The sequence below is a fragment of the Eretmochelys imbricata genome, chromosome 2 (genome assembly GCF_965152235.1).
Source record: "Eretmochelys imbricata isolate rEreImb1 chromosome 2, rEreImb1.hap1, whole genome shotgun sequence".
NCBI lineage: Eukaryota > Metazoa > Chordata > Testudines > Cheloniidae > Eretmochelys > Eretmochelys imbricata.
The window spans coordinates 117,558,850-117,586,710 of NC_135573.1; the positions used below are offsets into that span (position 1 = coordinate 117,558,850).

Here is a 27,861-nt window from a genome sequence, read left to right on the forward strand (position 1 = left end):
ATTTATGAATTTGAAAACACTAAAAACAATGGCAGCTTCTCGCAATACGCAAACAGTAGCACTTGCCTGCAGACCCTCTGGAAGCAAGAAAACAATTCTACCTGTTGGGTTTTTTTTTTTATAAGACACCCATCAATGAAGTATATGAGCACGAAACTAAAATGAGACGCTGGTAGTCTCTTCTGTTTCTAAGATAAACAGTTCTACAGCATCTTTAGGACTCACATAATATGGTATTGTGGTATCTTAGCACAAATTCCATAAGGAATTACATTTATTCTGAAGGACAAAATGCTAAAAGTTAAACTCACTGTTTCATGGATTTAGTGGGAGGATTTTTTAATACTATTGCTTATCAGTCTATGCATTGAGTGTGAATCGTCTGCTACCGTTTCCCTATTTTACAATCTTACATTTTTTCCAGAAATGTTTACATTTAGAGTCAGACATGGAGTCGAATATTTTTGTATTGCTTCTGTCTTGCCTATTTATGAATGGCAATGTACATGTTTTCATAAACATATTCTGAACTTGGTCTCCCGATACCACAGTTCCTTCTTCCAATCCAAAAGTTATTTTGTTACCATCACTGTGAAGGGTAATGTTAGTTTTAGAGTTACTGATCTCATTACTGATAGGCTTTAGAATAATAATGCACAGGATCATCTCCAGAGTGTGGCAGTAAAAATTATGGAGTGCTCTGAAGCCCAGATATGTGGGCCATGTTTTAATAGCAGGAGAGAATTTAGTAGATAGTAAGTAATTTCATGTCTGCTAGTCTACATGCATATGACCTAAAGAATAAAGTGTGATTTAAGACGGTAGGAAAAGAATCAGAAGGTGGAAGGTGATGTTGAGGTGTCTAATAGCAATATACTTGGTAGGAAGCATCTATGTTTTTTTATTTGGTAAATAACTTGTTGCATAGGTGTGTTTTTCTTGGGTTTTAAGTAAAAAATAAAAATCAATATTACAAAGGTCTCAGCAGACACTTGCAACAAGTGTAAAATATAGTTTTTGATTTTAGTTCAAATTTGGATAAATTCAAGATCTGGAGAATTGGGGCTTACCTGTAGAAGAACAGGAAAACATTGTGAAGAACTAAAAATGTTTTAATTAACATAAAGATCTTCTAAAAGGAAAACATTGTGCTTCCTGCTTTCCCCCAAAAGTCTGGTCCTTTATAGAAGGTGCCAGATAGGCCAAAAATGAAGGAGTGAGGGTTAAATTGCTGCATTCTGAGACCGTTTGCAGGCAAAAGACCAGAGTAAAAAGAGAGTAGTCCAAAGAAGCTGCTTACAGATTTTGAGGCCTTGCACCCCAAAATTCAGAAGGATCAGAGGGAAATGAAAGAGGAACTTGTTCATAGTTTATTACATTAAACTTGAAGTGGGTGTCCGTTTACTTTGTCAACATTTGCAGAAATTATCAGCTGATATCATTTATTATTTTTATATTGCAAATTATGTACTGGGCTCCCTACAGATTTACATACTTTAAAAATTAATCTTGCTGAGGGACTTTCTTGTACATGCAAAAAATAAAATAAAAGACTACACCTTTCCTGCCCAAGGGGGGAAATGAGGGAGGGAAGTAGTCTTTGCTGGGGAATTTGAGAGTAGATAAAGATTTACTGTGACCCCCAAATTGTGAAAAACAAATAATAAACAGCCTTCCACATGCACTTAGTCAAGGAGGCTATAAGATTCTGCCAGCTAAGACATAGAATTGGGTGGTCTTAATAAATTGATCATACTGATTATGATAGTCTTAAAAAATTCTTCTGTACTTTCTCAAATAAAAAAAGCAAAATTATTAGTTTTCATGCTATAGAAAAATGTTTTTATGAGAGAAAATTGTTGTTGTAGCATGCTGTTCGAATGTTGTTTAAATCAATAATCTACCTCTGGTTGAATGTTCTGAAATTTATGATTCTGCTTCAAGCAAACTTCCAGTTGTTTTGGTTATTTTTGTGTTGGTTTGTTTTATGAAACATTATTAAGTTGTCACATTTTGCATCTATTTTAATATCCCCATTCCTCCTCCTTTCTTTGCGCTTCCAGCCCATTCTCCTGGTGTTTGTGTTCTCCCTTTGCTCCTATCTGTAGTATCAGTGTCTGACACGTTTGCATGTTTTAGTAAAAAGTAATTGCTTTCTCCCCTGTTGGCTAGGTACAAGTGCTCCAGACCTTGGTTTTATTCTGTTTTGTAACATAGTTTGATACAGACTAAAACTGATCATGCAAAAACAGAATGCCACAAGCTATCTCTTGATCCATTGTTTATATGTAGTAAATCTTTCTGACCCTACATGAATAATGGGGATAAATTAAGTATCTAGAATCAGTCAATTATATCTTCTCTGCTACCCTGAAACTTGAAATATAATTCAAGGTAAATTGAAAAACTGGGACTTAGATTAAACAAGGATGTGAGAGGAAAGAGAGAAAATCATTCTCCCGCTGGTGAAAATGTTGGTTTTCTCCATTCTGTGGATCAGCCTTCTCAATCAGTTTACCAAAATTTGATCTGCTAGTCTTTGAGTTTTATATTTTTTAAAAAGGATGATTTTATAACATCAAGAGATTAAATTGAGACAGTGTTTATGGGCTTCCTCTGACCTAGGTGTTCTCTAGGTTTCTGTTACATGGGAGGTTAGTGAAGTTAAGCTCTCCAGGCTCTACTCCTGGTTCTTCCACTGATTCCAGTTTGGGCAAATTACTTAATTGTCTGTACCTCAATTTACCCATTTCTAAAGGTGATATAGTCACCTACTTCACCAGGATGTTGCGAGACTTGTATTTGGAAAGTGGAATTTGTCATTCAGCGTTCTCCTGTGTAAGTTTTGATTGGTGAGTGCCAGATCTCCTGTGAATAAGACTGATGTTCTTGAGTCTTGATTCATAGAATGTTGCTTGTATCTAATGTATCATTGGGTCCCGTTTCCATGGTGACATCAATCCTATGTTGAAACAGCTGGTACCAGCACAGTATGTCCATGATCCATCAACTTGTGCAGAAAAAAGTGCTGAGAAATTAATGACATTTTTATCCTGCTTTCAGTCCAGTAGACAACAATGGACACTAATTTATTTGAGCAGTTGGCCATTTTTAGTGCCTCAAAGGCCTAATGCAAATTCTGGTGGTGCATAGAGCTGTTAATGTGCCTGTTCTCATCTTTGGATTTAGGCTTTGGATATTTGGGCCATCCCTAATAGTGGCCTGGCCATTAATTTGTGTGTATCAGTGCACAAGTTCATGAATCTAATGAAAGAGTGAGCCAGTTCTTTTCATGCATCAGCAGAACTGTAAGCCATAATAAAGACTAGAATATCTTTATTCCTGGTTATAGATAGGGCCCTACCAAATTCACAGTCCATTTTGGTCAATTTCACAGTCACAAGATTTAAAAAATAATAAATTTCATGATTTCAGCTATTTAAATCTGAAATTTCAAGGTGGTGTAATTGTAGGGGTCCTGACCCTTAAAGGAGTTGTGCTGTGTGACCGGAGTCCCAGTGGGGGACAGCTGAGGTCACTCAATTAGGGTGAACTGCAAAGAATGGGGCAGATAATCCCCAAAGTTGGTGAATATTTTAAATAGATTAGATTTACCAAGCCAGCATAAAACAGCTTCTTTATTACCTCACTGGTTGCCTAGAAGCCAACAGCACAGTTCCCTTGAAGTAACCCAGCGTCAGGCCTCCATCCAGGTACCCAAGTCAAATATGATGAAGATTTCTGAAAATCTTACTTCATCATATAAAATAAAAGATTCTACCAATCCCAAAGGATCGGACACATTACCTCCCAGGTTAATGAATCTTCCAGATCTTACCCAAATACATGTATACAGCCAATTCTTATTAACTAAACTACAATCTATTAAAAAACAAAAGAGAGAGAGAATATGGGTAAAAGATCAGCATACATATAGATGTGAGTTCAATTCTTGAGGTTCAGATTCACAGCTCACAACTCACGAAAGCTCATGCTCAAATAAATTGGTTAGTCTCTAAGGTGCCACAAGGACTCCTTTTCTTCTTACAGCAGAGATGGTGAGCTTTGTAGATGCAACGAGTTCTTTCAGAAATAGTCCATAGATTATAGTCCAATGTTTATATTTCAGGGTGGTCCAGTCAGTATTGGGATCTCAGTCATTGTGGCTTAGGCTTCCCCTGCATGAAACCTCAAGCAGATCTGAGATAAAAAGGATCAAGACCCAAGGATCTTTTATACAATTTCAGGTCTTCCTTGACAAGTTGTAGTCCCTCGGGCAACAATAGGTAATCAGAGCATCTTTGAAGTGGATCCATCACCGGTACTTAGCTATACCAATTAACATAAGACAAATGCCTGTTCCTCCACCATTCACTGGTGATTTGCTATACATTTCAAAGAGAGATGAATACAGAGATATCCCATGTTAACAATCCATTTAAATACTAGGATATTCTTTTGATCTCTGAATTATCAGAATACAGCATAGAAAGGGACTGTTGATTACATTGTTGAGCATTACCCATACATATGTAAATACACAAAAACACAAACATTATCTCCCCACATATCTTTAAGGGTTGAATCTGAGTTATTTTATTTTGCAGGATGTTTAATCCTTTCTGGCCATGCGTCACAGGGGGGTCACAAGGCTATTGTAGGAGGGATGCAGTACTGCTACCCTTATTTCTGCGCTGCTGCCAGCACTGCCTGGAGAGCAGCGGTTGCTGGTTGGGAGCCCAGCTCTGAAGGCAGAGCCGCTGCCAGCAACAGCACAGAAGTAAGGATGGCATGGTATGCTATTGCCACCCTTACTTTCTGCGCTGCTACCTGCAGAGCTGGACCCTTAGTCAGCAACCGCCACTGTCCAGCCACCCAGCTCTGAAGGCAGCAGTGCAGAAGTAGGGGTGGCATGATATGGTATTGCCACTCTTACTTCTGTGCTGCTGTTGGTGGGTGCTGGCTTCAGAGCTATGGCGCCCGGCTAACAGCCACCACTCTCCAGCTGCCCAGGTCTGAAGGCAGCAGAAAAATAAGGGTGGCAATACTGCCACCCCCCTAAAATAACCTTTGTGACCCCCCTGCAACTCCCTTTTGGGTCAGGAGAAACACTGGTCTCCTCCATGAAATCTGTATGGTATAGGGTGAAAGCATACAAAAGACCAGATTTCATGGGGGGGAGACCAGATTTCATGGTTCATGATGCGTTTTTCATGGCCATGGATTTGGTAGGGCCCTAGTTATATGGATGTTTGCAGTGTTGTAGTTGCATTCGTCCCAGAATATTAGAGACACAAGGTGGATGAGGTAATCTTTATTGGACCAACTTCTGTTGGTGAAAGAGACAAGCTTCTAAGCTACACAGAGCTGAAGCTTATTTCCTAGTCCTAGACCTCCTCACTCCCTGCATATCAATTCAACTCTAATAATTACTTTCCTAGCAACTTGGCAATACATTTCTGTCATAAAAGTTTAAATTATTCCCCTAGATAAACTTCAAACTATAGCTTTCAGTGGAAAAAAATGTGAGACAAAAAACCAAAACCTGAATCATCTAAGCAGCTGAAGGGGGAGACTGAAGGCCACGGCAAAATCTAGACCAGGATATCACAGCACTGAAAGAATTCCTCAGAGACCAACTGGATTCAATCTCAAAAGATATTTATGGCATCTCTAAAGATGTCTGTGACATAGAATCCTGAATAGCTCACTTGGAAAATGAGCTACCAAAGACTGCCATTGAAATCAGGGAAATTAAAGAAGAAACTGTGTCCTTAATTCTTAGACTACACCACCTGGAAGAAAAACAGAATGACCTAGAAAACAGATCTCGAAGAAACAACTTTTGCCCCTTGGGTATTGTTGAGGGTCTAGAGGGGAAGAATATTATCAGCTTTCTTCAGAAGCTGCTCCCTGACATACTTAAATTGGACCCCTAGCTGCCCCCACTAGATATTGAAAAGGCTCATTGAATGCCTGGTACTAGAAGGCAGGAGTCTGGCAAGCCCAGACCTTTCTTCAAGCTGCTGAAGTTTAATGATAAAGTAATGTTAATGAATGCTGCCAGAAAAGCTGAAACTCTGATCTACAAAGACCACAACATTTCTTTTTTCTGACTTCTCAGCTGAGCTTAACAAAAGGAAGGCTGCATTCAGTGGCATAAAGCAAATCCTTCAGATACAGCATCAAGTACCCATCCACTTTCACTATGGATTTAGCAGGCGCCACAAGATTTTTGCAAAACCCCCTCTGAAGCTTGGCAGACATTTCAAAGACAGATTAGATTTGACCAAAAATAGCAGTCTCCTTTTTTCATCATGAAAAGCATACCTCAACAAGTTTAAAAATCAGTTTTTCCTATGCATCCTTGTAGATAACGATATTATTCACTTATATAATCTTTCAGCTCCTAGCAGATAACCAGCTAGATTGAACTCTTCCGTTGATCTCCTTTGGAACTGAACAATACAATAACAACAACTGTATAGTACTGCAATGCATAGAGTAACAGTTTAATTCTAAGATGGGGTTTATAGCACCATCCACTGACTGAAGTATTAGCTGCACTAACCATCACAACTTGCATGGATAGACAGAGTCTCTTCACTAGCTCTATCTCTGATAGATTGTGTTTTGGTGACCACAGGTCGCATGGAAGTCAACATTCCTGATTTGTAGACTGTAACCTAAACCTTAAATTGCACTAGTTTTTATTCAATTTGTCCAGGGCATTTGAAATACTATGAATATGATTTTATATTGTATTTTTCATATTCAGATTTTTTACTAATTTATATTTGATTTAACAAATCAATTGTAAACTTACACATGATGAGTCTGTATGTATTTGCATATACTTATGTGCAAGTGTACATAAAATCTTCTGTACTTAGAATACATTATACATCTTCTAGGATACCTAATGGTATTTACAGGGTAATATTTGAGTTAAAATATATTTGTATTTTGAGATGTTTAGACTATTATTAAATAATATAGGGAGAGGAGAAGCAAATGGAACTGAAGACATCAAGGATCTGAACATGTCCACACTGGCTTGTTAATTTTTGGTATGTTCTGTTGCAAATATACTTTGGAAGACATATGAAATTTAACTGTAGAACTTTTTGTATACCTGACGCTCTTAGAGGCTCAATTAAAGGCATAAAATCATTCAAAACTAACCAGTATCTCATATTTATAAATACAGACCATATCCTAGAGATGTGGTTTTACATATTTCCACATTGATATTTATCTTAAGGTTGTATATCATAATGTATCTTTTTAAAACTGTGCCATGAATGTTCTTAGTGTGTGCTCCTGGAAGGTGAGGGAACTTAACCTTCCAAAAGAATTAAAATCCTGAGACACCTCAAATTAAAAAAAAAAAGTACCAAGTTGCTTTATTGCAGGAAGCTCATTTAGCACAAATAGATGTCAGTAGAATCAAGACGTGGGCGGGTGTTGAGTTTCATTCCTCATTGAATTCTAAGAACAGAGACGTATCCATCTTAATTCATTAAGGTATAAATTTTCAGTGCATACAGTCTTGGTTTGATCCTGAAGGAAGATGTGTCTTCCTGAAGGCTGTTTCAACTCAAGAGTTAATTCTAGGACGCATGTATAATCGAAGTGTAGGTAATTCTGAATTTTTCAATACATTGCAGACATTCTTTCTAATAAAAAAAAGACATTCCTCTAATATTGGGAGGTGGTTGGATTTATCCAGCTGTCTATCTAGCATAGTATTCCAATTATATGATACCCAGTTCTCAAAACACAATAGGCCAACCTTCATGATTCATGAATGAACTTGATTTAAAAAGATACGGAAATTGAGACACCCCAAAGAGCATGACTATTCATCTTACTCCAAAATTGACTTTTTTCTTGTGTCTTCAGAACTGATTTTAGCATGCCCAGAAGCAGCTATTGATGATATATTAATTTCAGATCATGCATCAATTATGCTTAACATAGATGCAGGTTACATATCATTGAAGTCTTCCAGGTGGAAGCTGAACACGCTGCTATTAAAAAATGCAACGTTTTGTTCCACAGTTAATTCAGTCATCTCTAACTTCATACAAGAAAATAAGCACTGAGTTACCTGAGATACCATCTTTTGGGAAGCTATGAAAGTTACTTTAAAGGATGAATATAAAATATGTCTCCCTAAAGAAGAAAGAAAGAAAGAGACTCAAATTACTAGAATCTCTGGATAAGGAAATAAATGAGTTGCAGAGAAAGCATAAGACTGACCCAAATAATGAAAACCTCCTACATTCTCTAATCAACACAGAATATAAATATAATGAATGCTTATCCAGCCAAGTCGAATTTATACTCAACAGGATCAGTCAAAGATATTATGAATGGGAGATAAAGCAGGTAAACTACTTGCCAGAAGACTTAACATGGAACTAGCCAACAACAATATTTCCTTCTTATTACATGAAGACAGGAATGCAATCATTGAACCAATAAATGTAAATAATTTAAGCAGTTCTATCAAGCTTTATATAAATCAGACAACCAATTTGACTCTAATAAATGTGATCATTTTGTTGAAGGCCTACCTTTTATTACCCTAACTTCAGAACAAGTGTTGTTTATGGACAAAGCTAGCACAACACAAGATTAAACAATCTGTTAAAAAATATATGAATTCCAGCCAGGCTCCTAGGATGGATGGCTTTCCAGCAGATTTCTACAAAACATTTTGTAATCGGCTATCTTCTGTTCTTTCAAAGGTGTTCACTGAAACATTCCAAAAATGAACTATTTCTCATGAGATGAGAACTGCTTTAATTACTTTATTATTAAAGAAGAACAAAGATGGTTGCAACTGTGGCGACTTCTGCCCCATATTTCTATTGAACATAGATTCAAAATAATTGCAAACGTTTTGGTGACACACCTGAATGTCCTCTTTCCCTCAATTATACACACAGATCAGGTTGGTTTCATTAAAGGAAGATTGGCTGCTGCTGATATGATAAAAATCTCTCACTTGGTCACAGTGTGAGGCAACATTGCCTCATGGTCCAGAAAGCTCAGATGTTCCCGAGACTCAGAGAAAGCCTTTGTTAGGTTTGAATGGCCTTATCTAATGGCTGTCCTTAAAAATATTCAGATTTGGACCAATAATCCTGAAGTGGGTCAGTGCATTATACAGCTCTCCCTTCGCTTCAGTGTCAGGTAATGGAATTATTTCTCCCACATTTCAACGAGAAAGAGCACAAGGGGGCTGTCCCTTCTCACCCTCCTTTTTAATGTTGCTGTTGAACCACTGGCAATGTACATACATCAGCACTCAGCCACTGAAGGTGTGACTATAAACAGGAAAGAATGCAAAATTAGCTTATATGCTGATGACATTTTTCTACAATTGAAGAATCCATTCTCATCAATCCCATCATTATTTAATTCAGCTGATCTTTTTGGAAAGATCTCTGGTTTTCCATTAACTGGAATAAATCACAAGCAATGAATATGTCCAAAAGACCAAATCCTTCTTAGTTTCAGAACTTTCCTGTTCAAATATGCAAGGAAATAACTTACTTGGGTGTTAAAATTTGTCCTAATCTTCCCAAAATTGTTTTGATAAATATGGACTATACATTAAAAAGACAAGGTGGGCATGGTAATATCTTTTATTGGACCAACTTCTGTTGGTGAGAGCGACAAGTTTTTGTCAAAAGCTTGTCTCTCTTAATCTTAACAGCAAAAGTGCCTCTTATCTTTCAAGTCTCTCCCTTTGCTCAAATAAATAGTCTTATCATGCAGTTTATATGGGATAAAAAACAACCTTGCTTGTCACAGAAAGCCTTTAAAAATCCTGGGCAACTAGAGGTGTGGGGTTGCCCAATTTGTGTCTATATTATCTAGCATTCCAAATGCATCCTTTAGTAATGTGGTTCCCCTCCTGTAACTCTGTATGCCAGCCTGGTTTGAGATAAAAAAAGTTTAGATATACCATTTGGTTCCTTCTGTTCTTTTGTATATCTTAAGATGCTACCTACACCATTAAGGAAAAAATCCAATCTTTGTATCTACATGGGGCATACTGCAACGCATTAAGATGATTACAGCATCAACTCTTCTAATTCTCTTCTTGAATCACTATGGGATAACCCATGCCTCAGGATCAAAACCAGCCCTACAGTTAAGATAATTTGGATAGAAAAAGGATTAACAAAAAAATAAGTATATAATACAAGATGATAGACTGTACTTCAATTACATATGCAAAAAAATCAACTACTGCTGTGTGTCAGTTCCGTCTTTCAGCAGCTATGCTCAAGGATTCATGCAAGGGTAGGGGACAAATCGGTCTCACCTCTAAAAGAACTTGTTAAGAAATATTATAGATGGCTTAATGCTTTGCATTACCCTCTAAATCTCAGTCCCAAATTAAAATGGGGGAAAGGACTTTGCCTTGCTATCACAACAGAAACCTTGGAGGATATCTGGCTTAATGTGAAAGATTCTTCAAGTTCTTTATCCTTGCAATTCTTCCAGAACAAGATATTAAACGGGTAATACTGGACTCCAGGACATTTGTTTAAGGCTAGATTAGCAACACACAGTGAATGTTGGAAACAGCCCCATGCCAACCTTTCACACATTCTCTATACTTGTCAAAAAATGTGTGTGTTCTGGAATACCATATTTAGTGCTCTCTCAAAAGCTTGAAGTGTTGCTATTTTTCCTTCTCCATGCTTGTGTTTTTTAGGGGTACTGAATGAATTGGTATTACCAGTTAACATGAAGAAATGGATTGCAGTAACTATTTTAGTGGCCAAAGAGTTATTTTGAGAAAATGGAAATCTGCAATTCTGCATACAAAGACTGGCTTAGTGAGCTCTGTACTATTACCTTAATGGAAAAAATGACTGTCTAATAGAAATGCTTGGGGAAAAAATATGAGTGTATCTGATCACACATGAAACTATTGCATACTTCTGCAGTTTAGTATCCTAATACTCATAGGTTATGTTCTCACTTATTTATCTATTTAGTCACTTTAACAGTTGATGCCCTGCACGACCTCTGTAGCTGAAGATTTTTTTGGTTATTTGTTTTTCCAGTTTTTACAAACTGAACATTGAATTTTGCCAGGTATATGGTGTTTCCATCTTGTGTATGTATTTATATACGTTTTGGTTGTGTTATGTGTTTATATTTTATCTAAAAACAAAAAAAAATGTATCCTTAAATTAAAAAAAACACAAAACAAGTTGGTCCAATAAAAGAAATTACTTCAGCCCCCTTGTCTCTCTGGTTATATAGATGCAGAAAGATCACTGTAAGTGCTTTTAGAGTCTAGGCTGAGTTTAACTAGCTGCACTACAAAAGTGTAACCTTTTTAACTAACTTGATTAGTAAAAAGAAATATGAAACAATTCCCCCTCCAGTTTGGAATTTGATCAACTCACTGACAGCTGTTATACATTAGAATGGGCTTTAGATTCCTTAGCTTCTCACTGCGATCTACTTGTCTCTTGGGCCTTGAGGGTGTTGTAGTTTAAAGATCATTTGTGTGAGTTGAAATTTCTGGAGTCCATATGGAAGAAGAAAGAGCATAGAAGACGGGTCTGCTATAGTGTACAAGGATTTTATGCAGAGGTGAAGAGATAATCCAATGGTTGGGGTGCCATACTGGGACTTCGGAGGCCTGAATTTGATTCACTGCTTTGCCACAGACTTTCTGAGTGACCTTGGGCAAGCTGGTTCCTTGTGCAGCAGTTCCCTATCTATAAAATGGGGATAATAGCTCTTGCTACCTCGCAGAGGTGTGGTGAAGATGAATATATTTAAGATTATGAGGCGCTCAGATATTTATGTTGTGTCTGACATACCTGGAAAAATAAGAGCTATGACTGAGACCAGAAAATGGTGTTTAGACCTGGAAAGCTCATGTTCAGAACTGGTTCTGAACTTAGGGCTAAATGAGCTAATCACTGGTTCAGCAGCACCTGTTGCTGACACCAGTTGTCATCAATTAGCAACTTTTCAAATGTACAACGAGCTTTAAGTTGGCAGATGGTGTGCCTTTGCGAGGATGGGTGCTCGGGTGTGGAAATCCCTGCTGCCCTCCAACAAATCTCTTACTACTTTTAAACAATCCCTCAAATATACGTATATATTGTTTCAAAAATATTGTGACCGTTGTTGGCCTATTTATTACCTCATTTCCCCCGATCCCTTTCCCTTTTAAAAATATTCATATTGCATTTCATTCCCCCTGCCACCCCCAAACCGTAACATTTGATCAGCTAAAGTGAAACTTCTTGCTTTACTGTTAGGCACTGACAAACTAGAAACACCTTTTATCCCCGGTCTAGATTAACAACTGCACAAATGCTTTATCTGTAACACATCCGTGCTGGATGAGTAATGCCATACATTTTGCTTTCTGGTTGTCCTAAATGTGATTGTGATTGACAGGATCTTCCCTGCTGTCAGCAGCATGTTGCATGATACTGTACATTTAGAACAAAATGTGATCCATGGAGACGTTAAAAATTTATCTGAAACATGGCATTTTCAGGAAAGTGTTGTATTCGGTCTTCAAGCAGGTAGTCTTATAACTGAGTTAAGGAAGCTAGAGTGTGGGGAGGTGTCAGTTCTGCTCCCACAGCATTTTGACTTATCCACCCCAGAAATCTGGCTGTACCATGACAATGAAATATTATGATTTGGTACTTTTCATGTTTGAACAATTTGCAGTGCAATAAAGATAGGAAATCAGATGAGGGATGTGTGGTATTTTTTGTTGGTTTTCTTTAGTTTCCTTCTCTACATATATTAGTTGCCTCTTTCCAAGCAGTGGTAGATTTTGGAGCCTTCCAGGTTCTATTCCTGTATGGCATAGAAATCATTGATGTAAACCTAGGTTTTTCTAAGTGTAATTTGTTTAGTTACAAAATGTTCACGGCATATTTCCTTGAACAGAGGTGGTAACAAATTTCGCAGTCATTGCCCTTATACAGAAACCATATGTAAGGCCCCCCTGCCCTGTCCCAAGAAGACACTGCCCGTACAAAATCAAATAGATCCAGCTCCTTAAACGTTTTGTGTTACTTTTCCTCCTCCAGCCCCTATGCTTTTCCAACAGAAAATGGTTCCATCAAATCTGTTCTATTCAGGACCCATTTCCTTGGACTTCAAGGCATCATTGAATGTTGTTCTAATACTTTTATCCTTTCCTTGTAAAATTAAATATGTTTCTCTTTAAAAACTAAATGAAAACACATTCACACTTCTGCTTTGGCAAATTTACAGAATTTCACTAGGACAGAGAGGAACCTAAAATATTTATGGTAGTAATTTGGAAAAACAAAATGTGATCCAAACTTTTGATAAATAGAAATGGTTAGCTATAATTTGAAAACAATGAAGTGGGTCTTTCTCTGGGGACTGATAATTGACTTTGTTATTTGAATAAGGCTCCCAAATTAAGGAAATCTGATGTATTTGTAATCTGAAACACTATTTACCTTCTTTACATAGCACAGTGGAACAGACATTTTTCTTTTATGTAAAATTTAATTACAGGTAGTGTTTGAGAACTAATGAGGGTAATAGAAAATTACTGCTTTTGGCACAGATTTGTGTCAGTAGCAATATCTATATAATTTCTAGTAGATAAGAAGTTCTTTGTAATGTAGTAATAGCTCTGCAACATTGAAAGATCAAGTTCACTCCCCTTCCTCACCCTGCATTCTTCTGTAGCATGTGGTTAATTTTCATTTTCTCACTTTCAGAGCCTGAAGCTCCCCTTCTATATTCTGCTGCACTCAGAGAAAAATGATTGAACTGATTTACTTATTAAGCAGTGGGTATAAGGTTGTGATTCCAGGGATCTTTCTTAAATGATGAGACAGCTCATCATTCTCTGAAGAAGAAAAAGATTTATCTTTTTCCAACCTGCTCAGTTAGCATGTTTAGATCCGTTAGAAAAGTAAGCCAACAGTAACTTGTGCCAGCATGCAAGGTGGTAGATGGCGCCAGGATTGGCCTACTGTGGTCCTTTGCTCATTGGTTAGATCTAGTCCTGTCCCTTTGAACTCTGGCTACAAGAGAAGTACAACTCTGTGGTCAGTTGTCTCCACCAATAAGAGCTAAGATGAGAAAAATGGAATTTATTTTCTTGGTGTTCTTCTGGGTATGTGAATATTTGGGCCTCTACTGATTTGGCTTGCAGACAGGAAGTCAGCCACACTTTCTACATTCTGTTTCAGGTCCCATGATCTTCCCCACTCCCCGCCGCCCCAACCTCAGCTGAGGGGAAGGATGCTTTATTGAGCCATTATATGAAGTGTAAGGTATTTCACCCACTTCCCTTAATATCAAAGCTCCTTGACAAGTTCGGAATGAGGAAACCACAATCATTCTGAAGGTTCCCTTCTGGCTGAAGTATTCCCAGTTTTTGAATCTATGAAAACATGGCCTTTTTTCTACTCTTATTTTTTTCCCCACTACATTTTATTGCTTTTTCCCCCTCCCTTTTAAAAAGCTTTTATTAATTACTTTCTCAGAGCACAATTTAGTGTTTAATATGATATAATGAAGGGATTGTATATACACCTACTTTCTGAAAACTGGTTGTCTGCAATGAAAAAAAACCTTAAACCTTAAGGAAACTTTAGGTGAGCCCCGTGCAATGAATTGGCTGTGTCCCGGGGTTGGCTGGCATACAGGGGCTAAGAATCTATTCGGTATTGCAGGAAAGTCAGATAATGCTGGTTACAAAGTGGTATGAAAGGCTGTTTCCTTGATCATGTTGGGTTTTTTTGTTTGTTTGTTTGCTTTTGTATCTTTCTTTTGATAACTGGCAATGGATAACATAGTGTTGTCTACTAAATGAGAAGAGCCCAAATACAAAATAAAGTAGAATTTAAGTGCATGTGTAAATAATACAGTGTCCAGAGGTCAAGGAATTTTCTTCTGACCTTTCCAAATTATTGTTCTATGAAAACTGCTGGTTAAATAGGTGGACAAACCAGTGTGGAAGATGGGATGTATCACAGCTTAGTATCAGGGCTTTGAAGCGGAGTCCGGAGCTGGAGCGTGGAGCAGCTCTGGAGCAGTGGAGCTGCAGGTTTTTGTCTGGAGCTGGAGCGGAGCCAGAGCACAGCTCCAAAGCCCTGCTTAGTATGACTCCTTGTGAATTAGTGTCTATTGAGTTACACTGACTTTGTGTCTTGAACTTAATGGAAAGATGATCTGTTTTTGTTTTTGGTTGACAGAAATTTTAGTGGTTGTTTCCATGCACAGTGAAATGGCATTGAAATAATATAATTTTGTAAACATTATATAAAGATAAGCCTGAGCTTCAAAATCTCTTTGTGGACATTGAGCACCCTAAAGTCTGAATATATTCAGATCATGTGTTTTGATTGAATCCATTACAAAAATATGTATTGTTTGCAAAACTCTGATCCTAATGTGGGTTTGGATTCTGAGTCTACTCACCCAGTTTTGGGGCTTTTCAGACCCATGATTTTGGTTCAGGCCCATTTCTAATTTATTAGCTAATACAGATGCATGATATCATCATTCCACAGCTGTTAGATCATAAGTAGAATGTATGCTTTCTAATAAGTATATACAGTCCAGAAGTACAATATTTTCTCACTTAAGAATTTATAGATATAATTTTTCTGCCCCATTTCAACTAATTTTATATAGGCAAAAATCTGTCTCTTATTTTTAAAAGTCTTTTTTTTTTTTTTTCCCATTTTAGTTTTGGGTTCATTGTTTAGCTGCAAAAGACCTATGGCAGTAATATATAGAGAGGATGCTGTATATTCTTTGTTGCTTTTGTCTTTGATATCTGTAAAATAATGCTTGTACTCCTTCAGGGCTAAGAAGTTCCTAAAGTTTGATGTTAAGTTTTAAAAAATTTATTTTAGGGGATATCTTCAACAATGTAACAGAAAGCAGAAGTGTCTCTCCCTCACCCTCACACACTGAAAGTTAATTTGTTTTCTCTCTGTCCCAGGCAATGGGTTTTTAATTATTATTTTCAGGTCTTCATTGCTTTAGAAAACCTCACGGTCCTCCCTGCAGCTGTTCTGGCTATAGTGGTATCCATAACTAAATTACTAGCAGTGACTGCTAACTCAATATTGTTGAAGTTCATACAGTCTAATTTATTTTTGAGACTTCATTTGGTTTGAATTACCTGCGAAAGTAACATGTTATGACCCTTTAAGGTTGAGCTCATCAGAGATGCCTTCTTCTCTGTTCAGGTATCCTTTTGCTCATATCTTCAAGTTTTTGATTTCTCTCGTTAAAAGTGTCTTGCAGGGTACACAGTCTCTTTCTTTGATAATATTCATTGGCATTATTTATTTATCTAATAAACATATCTTATACAACATAACACTCAAGTGAAATCACAAGAACTTATAAATATCAGTCTACTGTTTGCATAGGCAGGGGAAATTACAATATAACTTGCTCAGAGCCTTGGTATTTCCTGCCCTCAGGTCCTGATTCAGCAAAGCACTTAAGAACAGGATTAAGTGCTGTGCTGAATTTGGCCCTTCATTGAGAGGAAGGTGCAGACATCTGTAGATGCTCTCTTTAGTTTATTAAAGTTTAAATTCCAAAATTTTGCTGCTGTCTCTTGTAACCATGAATCATTGAGGTTGATCGTTGTTTATCAACACATAGTGTGAGCCACTTTCAATCTGTATTTTACTACTAAGCTATTAGTTCCTTCAGAATACTGCCCCAAGCTTTGTTCGATTATATAGGCTTTTAAACTTGATCGTGCTGGGGGGCAAGTATAGTAGTTAACAATACTAAACTAACAGATGTTCGGAAATGGGAGAACTTTTTCCAAAGCATTCTCCCTACATAACACTTGTATTATTCTAACATCTCTTCTGAGCTTTCTAGCTGAGACTCGGTTTTCAATTTGTCTAGCATGTTTTGGACAGCTCTGTCTTCCAGACAGCATGTCCATTTCACCATTTTAATTTTAAACTCAGTTTGCCTATCTGTAAAAACAGCAGCCTCCATTTCTTTTCAAGAAATCTTTCTTGATTTCTCTTCTCTAATATTGGGCTGCTCAATGTGCATCTGGTAACATGAATTTTCTTCCTCTTTTCAAGACTCTTTAGTTATCTGACTTGCTCTCAGTAATTTGTTTCTCTCAACCACATCTGCCGTTATGAGTTTGAAGTACTGCCACACTTACTTATCCCCTATATTTTTGTGCATTGGTATCTGGTAGCACCTGTCCAGTGGAATTGTGGTAGGGGGAAGAGGGAGGGTTAATGGATTCATCAGATCCTAGAAGCTCAGTCACAGTTTTGGGGGACATGGATCAGAGTTCATGTCACACACCCCGTCAGTACCCAGCCCAAGGCAGGGAAGCTAATGATCCAACCAGCGAACTAAATTCAAAGATGAGTCCTGGTCATGTGCCACCTGAGGCATGTTATGCATACGCTAAGAAGAAGCCACAGTTCTTGCTAACAAATCTCTGTATTGTTTTACCCATATGGTTTGTTATACAGACCTGTTCCATCTTAAAGTACAAAGCACATGCCATTACCAGAAAATACATTTCATGTTCTCATCCATGTTTTAACTCAGATAATATTTATGTGACCTCTGTGGTAAAAATGGAAGATGAATAGGGAGTGGAAGATGAGAGTAATAGTGATAGGAACATATAGTTACACAAACTAGCTGTGTGCTCTCTTTGATCACAATTTTGTTTTCCCCAAAACAACCTTTAAATATCAAAGTCAGGGCTTGGAAAATCTTCTGTTCTTCTGGTGAATGAAAAACTTGCTGTGAAGAGTGGGTGGTCCTCACCAGCAACTTGTTTTTGTTTCTAAAGAAGCTTGTAGTCCATATGGTGCTGAACGTAATCTTCCATATGGGAGCAGAATGTAAACCAATATAGTATTGTCATCCTAAGTCCGCAGACAGGTCAGCTGCCTTTTATTTCTCCTTTCTTACCCAAATAGCTGCAAAAGTGAATTAACAAGGTCTGTGGACAGTCAATGGCAGTTTGTTACAGAATTATGTTAGATTTATGCTGCTTGAGAAAGCGCACCAATTAGTAAAAGCAGAAGCAGGTAATTGCAATAATTGCAGTGCCATGAGGAGGAGGTCCCAGTGAAAGCAGCCTTCAGGGGGTTGGTAGAGTAATGGAGACTACATCCCGCAAACCCTCTTGCCTCAGCCACGAAAGGAGGAGGGGAAAGAAGAGAAAGGAAGCTCCTTCTCCCTTCCAGCAGCCAGAGGGGATGATTGGAGCTTCAGATACAGGTAAGTTGCATCATACGCTCATTTAACTTACGCGAATTCAACTATACGCGCTCGGCAAAAAAAAGGAATAATAGCAAGATACCTGTAAATAGTGCGGGCGATTCCACTCACCATTCCACGCAATGAGTGTATCCCCCGGAGTGACCATGAGATGGGAGATGTGAATCTGCTGTTCCCTCAGTCGGTCTCAGTTCCCGCGTGCCTCTCATAGTGTGAGCATCTCTCCACGCTGAGTGAGATTCTAGTGTTTAAAGATACTGTACATATTTTTTGTGCTCAACTGAAGAAACAGCGATCTGTTCCAACGCTGGAGGAAAAACTGGCTGTGTTGGACTTACTGAGAGACGGTATGTCTGTCTCCAACATGGCGCATAAATATGGCCGCAACAAATCTAGCATCCGTGCCATCAAGATTTGAGAGAGAGAAATTCATCAAGCCGTGGCATCTAGTGCTCCAATAACTGCTAAGGTGACAAGCCAGGTGCGTGATAAGACTTTAGTGAAGTCTGAAAAGGCATTAAACTTATGGCTGGAAGACATGAACCATAAATGTGTGCCTATCGATGGTAACAAGTTGTGAGAAAAGGTTCTTAGCCTCTACGTGCTGTTCAAACCTCCGGCTGAAGAGGGACAGCCTTCTGATGAGAAGGAATTCAAAGCCAGCCAAGGTTGGCTTAACAGTTTTAGGAACTGCTTCAGCCTCAAAAACGTGCAGACTCCTGGTGAAGCTACATCTGCCCAATGAAGAGGCAGCAAAAGCCTACCCCGAACAATTTAAAAAAATCATATAAGAAAAGGGCTATCTTCCGGAACAAGTTTTTAATGCTGACGAGACTGGTCTCTTCTGGAAAAGAATGCCCAACCGCACTTACACTTCAAAATCAGAAAGACAAGCCCCTGGCTTCAAAGCAGCTAAAAACCATGTGACTCTGTTGTTTTCTGGCAATGCGGCTGGGCATTTAATAAAGCTGGGCTTGCTCTACAGGGCTGCAAATCCCTGTGCCCTAAAAGACAAGAACAAAAATCTCCTGCCTGTGTTCTGGCAATCAAATAAAAAGGCTTGGGTGACGGCAGCATTATTTCTGGATTGGTTCCACAAGTGTTTCATTCCAGAGGTCAAGCAGTACCTCGAAGAGAGAGGATTTGACTTTAAAGTGTTGCTGATCATAGACAATGCTCCTGGCCACCCTGCGGCACTCCAGTTTGCGCATAATGACTTTGAAGTCATCTTTCTTCCCTCTCCCCCCCCATACCATCTCCAACCTCTCAACCAAGGCATGATTCGCTGTTTCAAGGCCACGTACACAAGGCTTACATTCTCACGGATATGTAGCGCTATGGATGCTGATCCCAATCTTAATGTGATGGAGTGTTGGAAGTCCTTCAACATTGCTGATTGCATCACTTATATTAAACAGGCAATGGATGCAATCAAGCCTGAAACAGTCAATGCATGTTGGCGAAACCTATGGAAAGAATGTGTGAATGATTTTAAGGATTTTCTGACCATTGACAAAGAAGCGAAATGCATTGTTCAGGTGACCAGGCAAGTGGGTGGTGATGGCTTCATTGACATCCTTGAGGAAGAAACTGAAGAATTAGTTGAGGGCCATAGAGAAACATTGACTAACGAATAGTTAGAGAAACTGATAAAATTGTCTACAGAAGACGAAGATGATGATGACGAACAGGAAGAGCCAGCAAGTTGGAATCTTCATAAATCTGAAGTGTTCCAAGCAGCGAAACACCTGAGTGATTTAATTTCTGAATACTATCCCTCTATGAAACGAAGCCTCAAAATCACACGTAGTATTACGGATGATTCGAGACCGTATCAAGAAATGTTTGAGCAGCTCAAGAGACAACAGCGACAGTTGCCAATCATGATGTTTCTCAAGGAAAAACATCCAGCAGCAGATGAGCCTACGCAATCAACTTCTCGAGCTGAACCAGAGCCAACCACTTCATCTACGACTTGCTCTCCATCACCCAAGCTCTGTCACCTCCGTCTCCTGGATCGACATCAAGCCTTGACGACCCCCTGTAATTAAAAATACAGTACTGTAAAATTATATTTTGCATATGTACTCTTTATTAGATGCTGTACATTACTGTATACATTATACATTTATACATATTACTGTACAGGGTTGTATACACAAAACCATGTACAGTAAACTGTACTTTATGGGCGATAAATTTTGACTATACGCGATTTTCACCTTACGCGCTGACTTTAGAACCTAACTCCTGCGTAAGATGCGACTCCACTGTATTTATAAGATACTTGCAGTACTAGCTAAAGGCTGATAGGAATGGTGGCGCTCCCAAGTTGGAGCTAGGGGCAAGGCCCTGGTTGAAATCAAAGCATTGTCCCCTTTCCTACAAGCTGATGCAGGAGATTAGGCCTTTTCACCAGAGCATTGCCCTGGACCTCACTGGTAGAGGGCTCTGCTCCGATCCTCATTTTTCATATCTACCTCTGCTTAGTAGGTGCCTGGTAAATCTTTTAAGCACTGATGGTATGTGCCTTTTTAATACCCAAGAGTGACAGAAATAACCACAGCTAGTTAACCAAAACAGACAAATCAGTGTTTCTGTGTCTCGAATTTGAACGCATATTTGAAATTTGGTCAATGGCTTTCCCTTTGTCATGTGGCTTAAATTGTTAACTACCCGAGGGTACCACTTATTAAAAAAAATGGATACATTTCTGTTCTCAAAATTTATATTCCTAGAGAAAGACTGGACTTAGCCTTTTCCCTTAGAGGAGCAGCAGAAGGGGAAGAGAAAGACTTTTTACTTCAATGACAGTCATTTAGGCCTGGTCTACATTTAAGTTTTGATGACATATCTATGTCAGTTAGGAGAATAAACAATTGCATCCCTAAAGTAGATAGCTATGCTGGCAAAATCCCTAGTGTAAATGCGGTTATACTGGCAAAAACCCCACTTTTTTTGACAGTATAGGTTATTTTATTCAGGAAACTAGTATAAGCTATACCAACAAAAGAATTCTTCTGCCAGGAGCATTTGCTGGTATAGCTACACTGGCAAAACCTTTCTATTGTAGACAAGGCCTTAGTGTATCCAGTGATTTTTACATGTTCTCTATCTGTTGCATTAAAATGCTTTTCTGTAGACAGGTTTCAGAGTAGCAGCCGTGTTAGTCTGTATCCGCAAAAAGAAAAGGAGTACTTGTCGCACCTTAGAGACTAACAAATAAATTTGTTAGTCTCTAAAGTGCCACAAGTACTCCTTTTCTTTTTTCTGTAGACAGTGTTTGAAGAGCAATGCAAGAGTAGCAGAGGGTTCGGAAGTTGTCATTTATTGGCATGGATTAATCGTTTTTGAGAGCAGCCGATCCAAGTATCTTTTTTTTTTCTTTTTCTTTTTCTTTTCCTACTAGGAGACTGTCATATTAATTGATATAGTTTTGATCTGAATCCCTACCTAGATTTTTTGGAAGAATCCATTCATAAATCAGAATGTCTCCTCGTGTAACCAATACAGTTCATTTATCTAAACTACCTTGGATTGCTTCCTTTCCAGAAAACATTTTAGGTCAATAAAGCTCCGATGAAGTGCTTAGGACATAGTACAAACCACAGTACTTCCTAGTGCATTTCAGCTTGAATTATGTTTTGAATGTCAGCTGGAAGAATCCTGTATTGGTCTTGAAACTAATATCTGAAAGTGACAGTTTCAGGAAATATCTTGCAACTCACCGTCTTATCTAGAACATTGTAATACTTTTCTAGGCCAAGTAATTACTAGTAATTTTATAATAATATAAAATACATAGGTAAGGCTGTAAGAAAGTCATGACTTTTTGCTTCAAAAGTTGTAATCACAGTTTGTTAAGCTGTGTTTTTGGTGCGGTCAGTTCTAGTAACACAGACATATTTCATTTATTGACTTGCTTTCAAAATGGATTCACAATATCTATTCAAGAACAAAAATGGAAAATACTAAAAAAAATGCCAATAGACTATCAGAGGATTTGTGTAATTCAAAACCGCCCCTGCTTATCACAGTTTGGCAAGTAATCATTTGAAGTAAAACATTTCAGAGGCTTTGCATTGCTTGTGAAGAAATGCAGCAAGATAAAAGTGCATAACATAAATGGAAAATGACACTTTTTCAAAAAGTTCAATCACAAAATTGAAGTTGAATGATGTTGCAACCCTGTGTGCCAGGTTAGAACACCTCTCACTCAAATTTGGCCCCCCATCCCTCTGAGGGGCGGCTAGGCCAAATCTGAGTGAGTGGTGTTTTGACCTGGCACATGGCTTCAAAATGCCACTCAAATTGCGACAACTATAAAAAGTTGCAGTGTGTGTTAAAAGTTGCGGTTCCACAACAAAATCATGGCCCATGATTTTCTTACATCCATATATATGTGGTCTTGAAGGTGAAAAGTTTAATGAGAAATTACAATTATTATTTATTTGTACTGTCCATATAAACTAGGTGCCTTACACAGATTATAGACATAATATTTTACCTGCCCTGAACAATTTCCAATGTGAAAATTTTCACTAATGATTAATTTACAACAAAGAGTAACATAAAAAAATTAGCCAAGATTTTCAGTAATGGGTTCTGAAAAGCTAATTCCTAAATTCAGATTTAGGCATCTAAATAAGTGTCCCAACTTTCAAAAGTATTGACCATGCAGCTCCCATTGAAATTTATCAAATATTTTTGGATGTTTTTCCACTTTTTAAAATATATTGATTTAAGTTACAGAATACGAAGTGTACAGTGCTCACTTTATATTATTTTATTAAAAATATTTGCACTGTAAAACCGATCAACAAAATAAATAGTATTTTTCAATTCACCTCATACAAATTCTGTAATGCAATCTCTTTATCGTGAAAGTGCAATTTACAAGTGCACTTTTTTGTTACATAACTGCATTCAAAAACAAAACAATGTAAAACTTTAGCATCTACGAGTCCACTCAATCCTACTTCTTGTTCAGCCAGTCACTAAGGTAAACAAGTTTGTTTACATTTACAGGAAATAATGCTGCCCGCTTCTTATTTACAATGTCACCTGAAAGTGAGAACAGGCATTTTTATGGCACTTTTGTAGCCAGCATTTCAAGGTATTTATGTGCCAGATATGCTAAACATTCGTATGCCCCTTCATGCTTCAGCCACCATTCCAGAGAACATGCTTTTATGTTGATGACACTCGTTTAAAAAAATAATGCATCAATTAAATTTTGACTGAACATCTTGCGGGAGAATAGTATCCTTTTCTGATTTATCCGCATTCTGCCATATATTTCATGTTATAGCAATCTCGGATGATGACTTCGCACGTGTTGTACGTTTTAAGAACACTTTCATTGCAGATTTGACAAAACGCAAAGAAGGTACCAATGTGAGATTTCTAAAGATAGCTACAGCACTCGACCCAAGGTTTAAGAATCTGAAGTCCCTTCCAAAATCTGAGAGGGAAGAGGTGTGTAGCATGCTTTCAGAAGTCTTAAAAGAACAACACTCTGATACGGCAACTACAGAACCCAAACCACCAAAAAAGAAAATCAACTTTCTGCTGGTGGCATCTGACTCAGATGATGAAAGTGAACATGCATCGGTCTGCACTGCTTTGGATCATTATTGAGCAGAACCTGACATCAGCATGTCCTCTGGAATGAAGCATGGTTGAAGCATGAAGGGATATATGAATCTTTAGCGCATCTGGCACGTAAATATCTTGTGATGCTGGCTACAACGGTGCCATGAGAACACCTGTACTCACTTTCAGGTGACACTGTAAACAAGAAGTGGGCAGCATTATCTTCTGCAAATGTAAAGAAACTTGTTTGAGTGAGTGACTGGCTGAACAAGAAGTAGGACTGAGTGGCTCTACAGTTTATCATTTGTTTTATTTTTGAGTGCAGGTTTTTTTGTACATAATTCTACATTTGCAAGTTCAACTTTCATGATAAAGAGATTGCACTACAGTACTTGTATTAGGTGACTTGAAAAATACTATTTCTTTTGTCTTTTACAGCACAAATATTTGTAATAAAAAATAACTATAAAGTGAGCACTGTAATCTGTGTTCTGTGTTATAAGTGAAATCAGTATATTTGAAAATGTAGAAAACATCCAAAAATATTTAAATGGTATTCTATTATTGTTTAACAGCGCAATTTTGTAGGCTGGATTTGGTAATATAACAGTATTTTGTAATAATTTCTCCTTTTGGAAAAAATAACAAGTAATCTCTTCCTTTGCAGGACTTGGACCTCTCTGATCAACCTTTCTTCTGCCATAGTAAAGTTTAAACTGCTTCCAATGCACAGATGATCTGGCAGAAAATTTGTTAATCGAATAATTTCTGCCAATTGACTTGGCATATCTAGATTTTTAATCTCTGCTCATTGTCTGATTTTTAAGATTTGCTCTCTGGTCAGATCAAGGTAGAGGATTGCATGCTGGGACCTGTGATGTCCAAGGCCAACACCCTGGTATTAAAGATGAAGGCATCTAGAGGCTATATTTAGCTCATGGGAAACACTTTGATCACTATTGATATAGCACATCAGTCTTGATGGACCTGGAACCTTTTGCTATCTCAATTTTTAAACTATTTGTGACAAAAATAGTAAGAAACCATGTGTAACTAGATTCTTTCTTTGTCTGGAATCAGGAGCATAGCAATCTTCATTTTATCTTCCTTTATTTATGACTGTCACTTTGTCTTAGTAGCATGTGGCATTATGGGACCCAAATGAATAAGTAGAATTTATTTTCGTGGAGGACCCATAGAGCATCCACTTGTATGGCCATTTTCTCCTACCAGTCCCAAGGATCAACAGTGAGGCATTTTGTTCTGTTACCAGCATGCAAAGCTTCTCTACTTCCATTTGTGTCAATGATGCCTTTAGAATGCAATCCCATCCAAATAAATTTTAGCATGGTGTCTGTGAGCAGACTATGAAATGTGTTGTTGTTATTTTACGTTATGTAGTGCCTTTTATCCCAAAGTGCTTTACCGGCTATATGATGTTTATAAATCACTGCTGAAGTGCAGCCACCTCTAGGATGGAGAGTGGCAGCTGGCCAGTGCAGAGCATGCTATGCAACAGTGGAAGAGGAAAATTTTGTCTGACAGCCTGGTAAAATTCTGGTCTTACAAAAAGCATAATGGAATTTTTAATGACAGTGTACAGCAGACTGAACCTCTGTTTTCAAGGACTCATCAGAAAGATGAACATGCAAACTGAATGATATTAATTCCTGTGCCTCAGAAGGATGAAGGGATGAATCAGTCTTACCAGGATTTGAACTTGTTCTAGGACTGTAGATATGCCAAACCTGATGATTAGACCATTAAGTTATCCCATGCCCTGTCAGCATCTGGGCCAATGAAACCTTATTTTGGAGCTATTTGTCATTTCAGGCCACCAGGACACTTTTCATCTGTGGCAAATTGTACTTCTAGCCCCTGCAGCAGTTCCCAGACTGGTGCGTCATTAACTGAATGACGTGTTCACTTGGGTCCTGTGCTGGTAAAGCATTTTTCTTTTCCACTTTTACAATACAGGGTTGCAGTAGCAACTCCAATTAAAATTAAAGGAGTCCATCTATTCTGAAATCTTATTTCCTACTTTCTAGTTTTAACTTTCTCAAAAGCACTCTCTTTGTGGTGAAACTTTTTATGCTTAGTCTTAGTTCAGTGATAATTTCACTCCTTAATTATTTTTAAGTATAGCAAGTGACAATTTATGTTTTAGAAGTTGTTTCAGAGTATTGCCCAAATGGGAGTAGTCCAGGTCTAAATAGAATGGGTAGTATTGATCAGATAGTATTCGGTGTTCTCTTTATTAAAGTTCAAAACAGGCAACCATTTAGCCTAAAAAAATAGTCCTTCCCCTGGGTTAGACAGACACTGAACTTGTTCAAGTAGGAGGAGGAGTTTTCTGTTTTTTAGAAAAATAAAAGAAAATTCAGGGAAGCTGTTTCGGAGTTATGGTGCTATAAAAATATAAATGTTAGAAAAGTCGTCTCACTTTTCTTTTTTTACTCTCTCAACTTGGACAGGATACTTTTAAAAGTTCAAACTTTTTAATTGATCTAGTAAATCTGAGAAATAGAACATAATATAGAAACAAGATTTGCTTTAGAAATCAGAAGATCTTTAGTTTTCAAATGGGCAGGGTTGGTGTCCCTAGTCTCTGTTTGCCAGAAGCTGGGAGTGGGCAAGAAGGGATGGATCACTTGATGATTACCTGTTCTGTTCATTCCCTCTGGGGCACCTGGCATTGGCCACTGTCAGAAGACAGGATACTAGGCTAGGTGGACCTTTGATCTGACCCACTATGGCCGTTCTTATGTTCAAACTTGTTAGCATTTGCTACGTAAATCCAGTCATATTGATGCATATTATGATATATAGTGGATCTCCATTTATGATGTAATGTGCATCAAATACATCTCTTAATATCCTATTGATCATCTAGTACTTGATACTAGCTTACCATTAGAAGGGGAGAGGGTTTTTTTTTGTTTTGTTTTTGACCAAGCATTCTTTCAAATTATTTTCTGTAGACCGATTCCACCACGCATCCATCCATCGCCCAAAAGCAAGACTTTTTAGGAGTGGTTTGGCGTTCTAAACCTACTGACCAGAATATATTGGAAAGATGGAGGGAGGAAGATGCTGGGATGGCTATCAAGGTTTTGCTCCCCTGGGCCTGGCTTAGGGACTTAGTCTTAGATGTCTACCTCTGGCTGGTAGGTGTCTGAAAAACTAAATGCTGTGTTGCTCAAAGAATGAAGGCGCAAGTCTGTCACTTTTCTCCCACTCCATCTCACGGCTGCTGTGAGGAATGACGTATTTACCCCTTCCCCAGCCTGTTCTTTGGTTGCTCTTCTTCTATGAAAAATATGCAGTGCTTGTCTCTGCTGCTCCTCAGAACCTTCCCCAGCAGGAGCAGCCAAAAAAAAAAAAGTAAGTTTCTTGGCAGTTTCACTGCTGCCCATTGGGTTCTGTATATTAGCAGTGAAACTGACCAGTGGCTTGTTAGTTTAGTTGCTTGGGAAACCTGTAAGCAAAAGAGGCACTGAAGGTGTCATCTCTTAGTAAACTGAGGAAGACACTCTGCACTGATTTACAATCCACAATTGGAAGGTTATCTTCACAATTGCAAGGACTAGAAACTGATGCTGATTTTATTTTAGATGAAAGCCCCAAACTTGCCTCAAAAGAGGATTTTTCCCCCAAGTCTTTGTTCGATGAGTAGACCTAGGCTTTTATATTACAGCCAGATATCTTTAGTATACTGTAATTTGAGAGTCACAGCACTGCTAGAAGTTTGTCTAGTGTGGAAACTTTGAGAGCTGGAGCTCTGCTAATAATAAATAAAATAATAATAAAACAACATTACACCTACTCCATTCTGTTTGCTCCTGGATTAAATTCCACAAGACACTATGCCATCCCTAACTGTGAAGTCTGAGTACTTGTGGGAGAGCTAGATATGGTTACTGGCCTGACTAGGATTCTGTTCATATTAAATTCTCAAAT

General features: G+C 38.1%; 1 protein-coding gene across 9 annotated transcripts in view; it reads left to right on the plus strand.

Annotated features, from left to right (window-relative positions):
- The window catches only part of LYRM4 (LYR motif containing 4), a 144,814-nt gene that overhangs the window by 1,157 nt on the left and 115,796 nt on the right, over positions 1-27,861 (plus strand). The gene's annotated exons all lie outside the window — the stretch shown is intronic.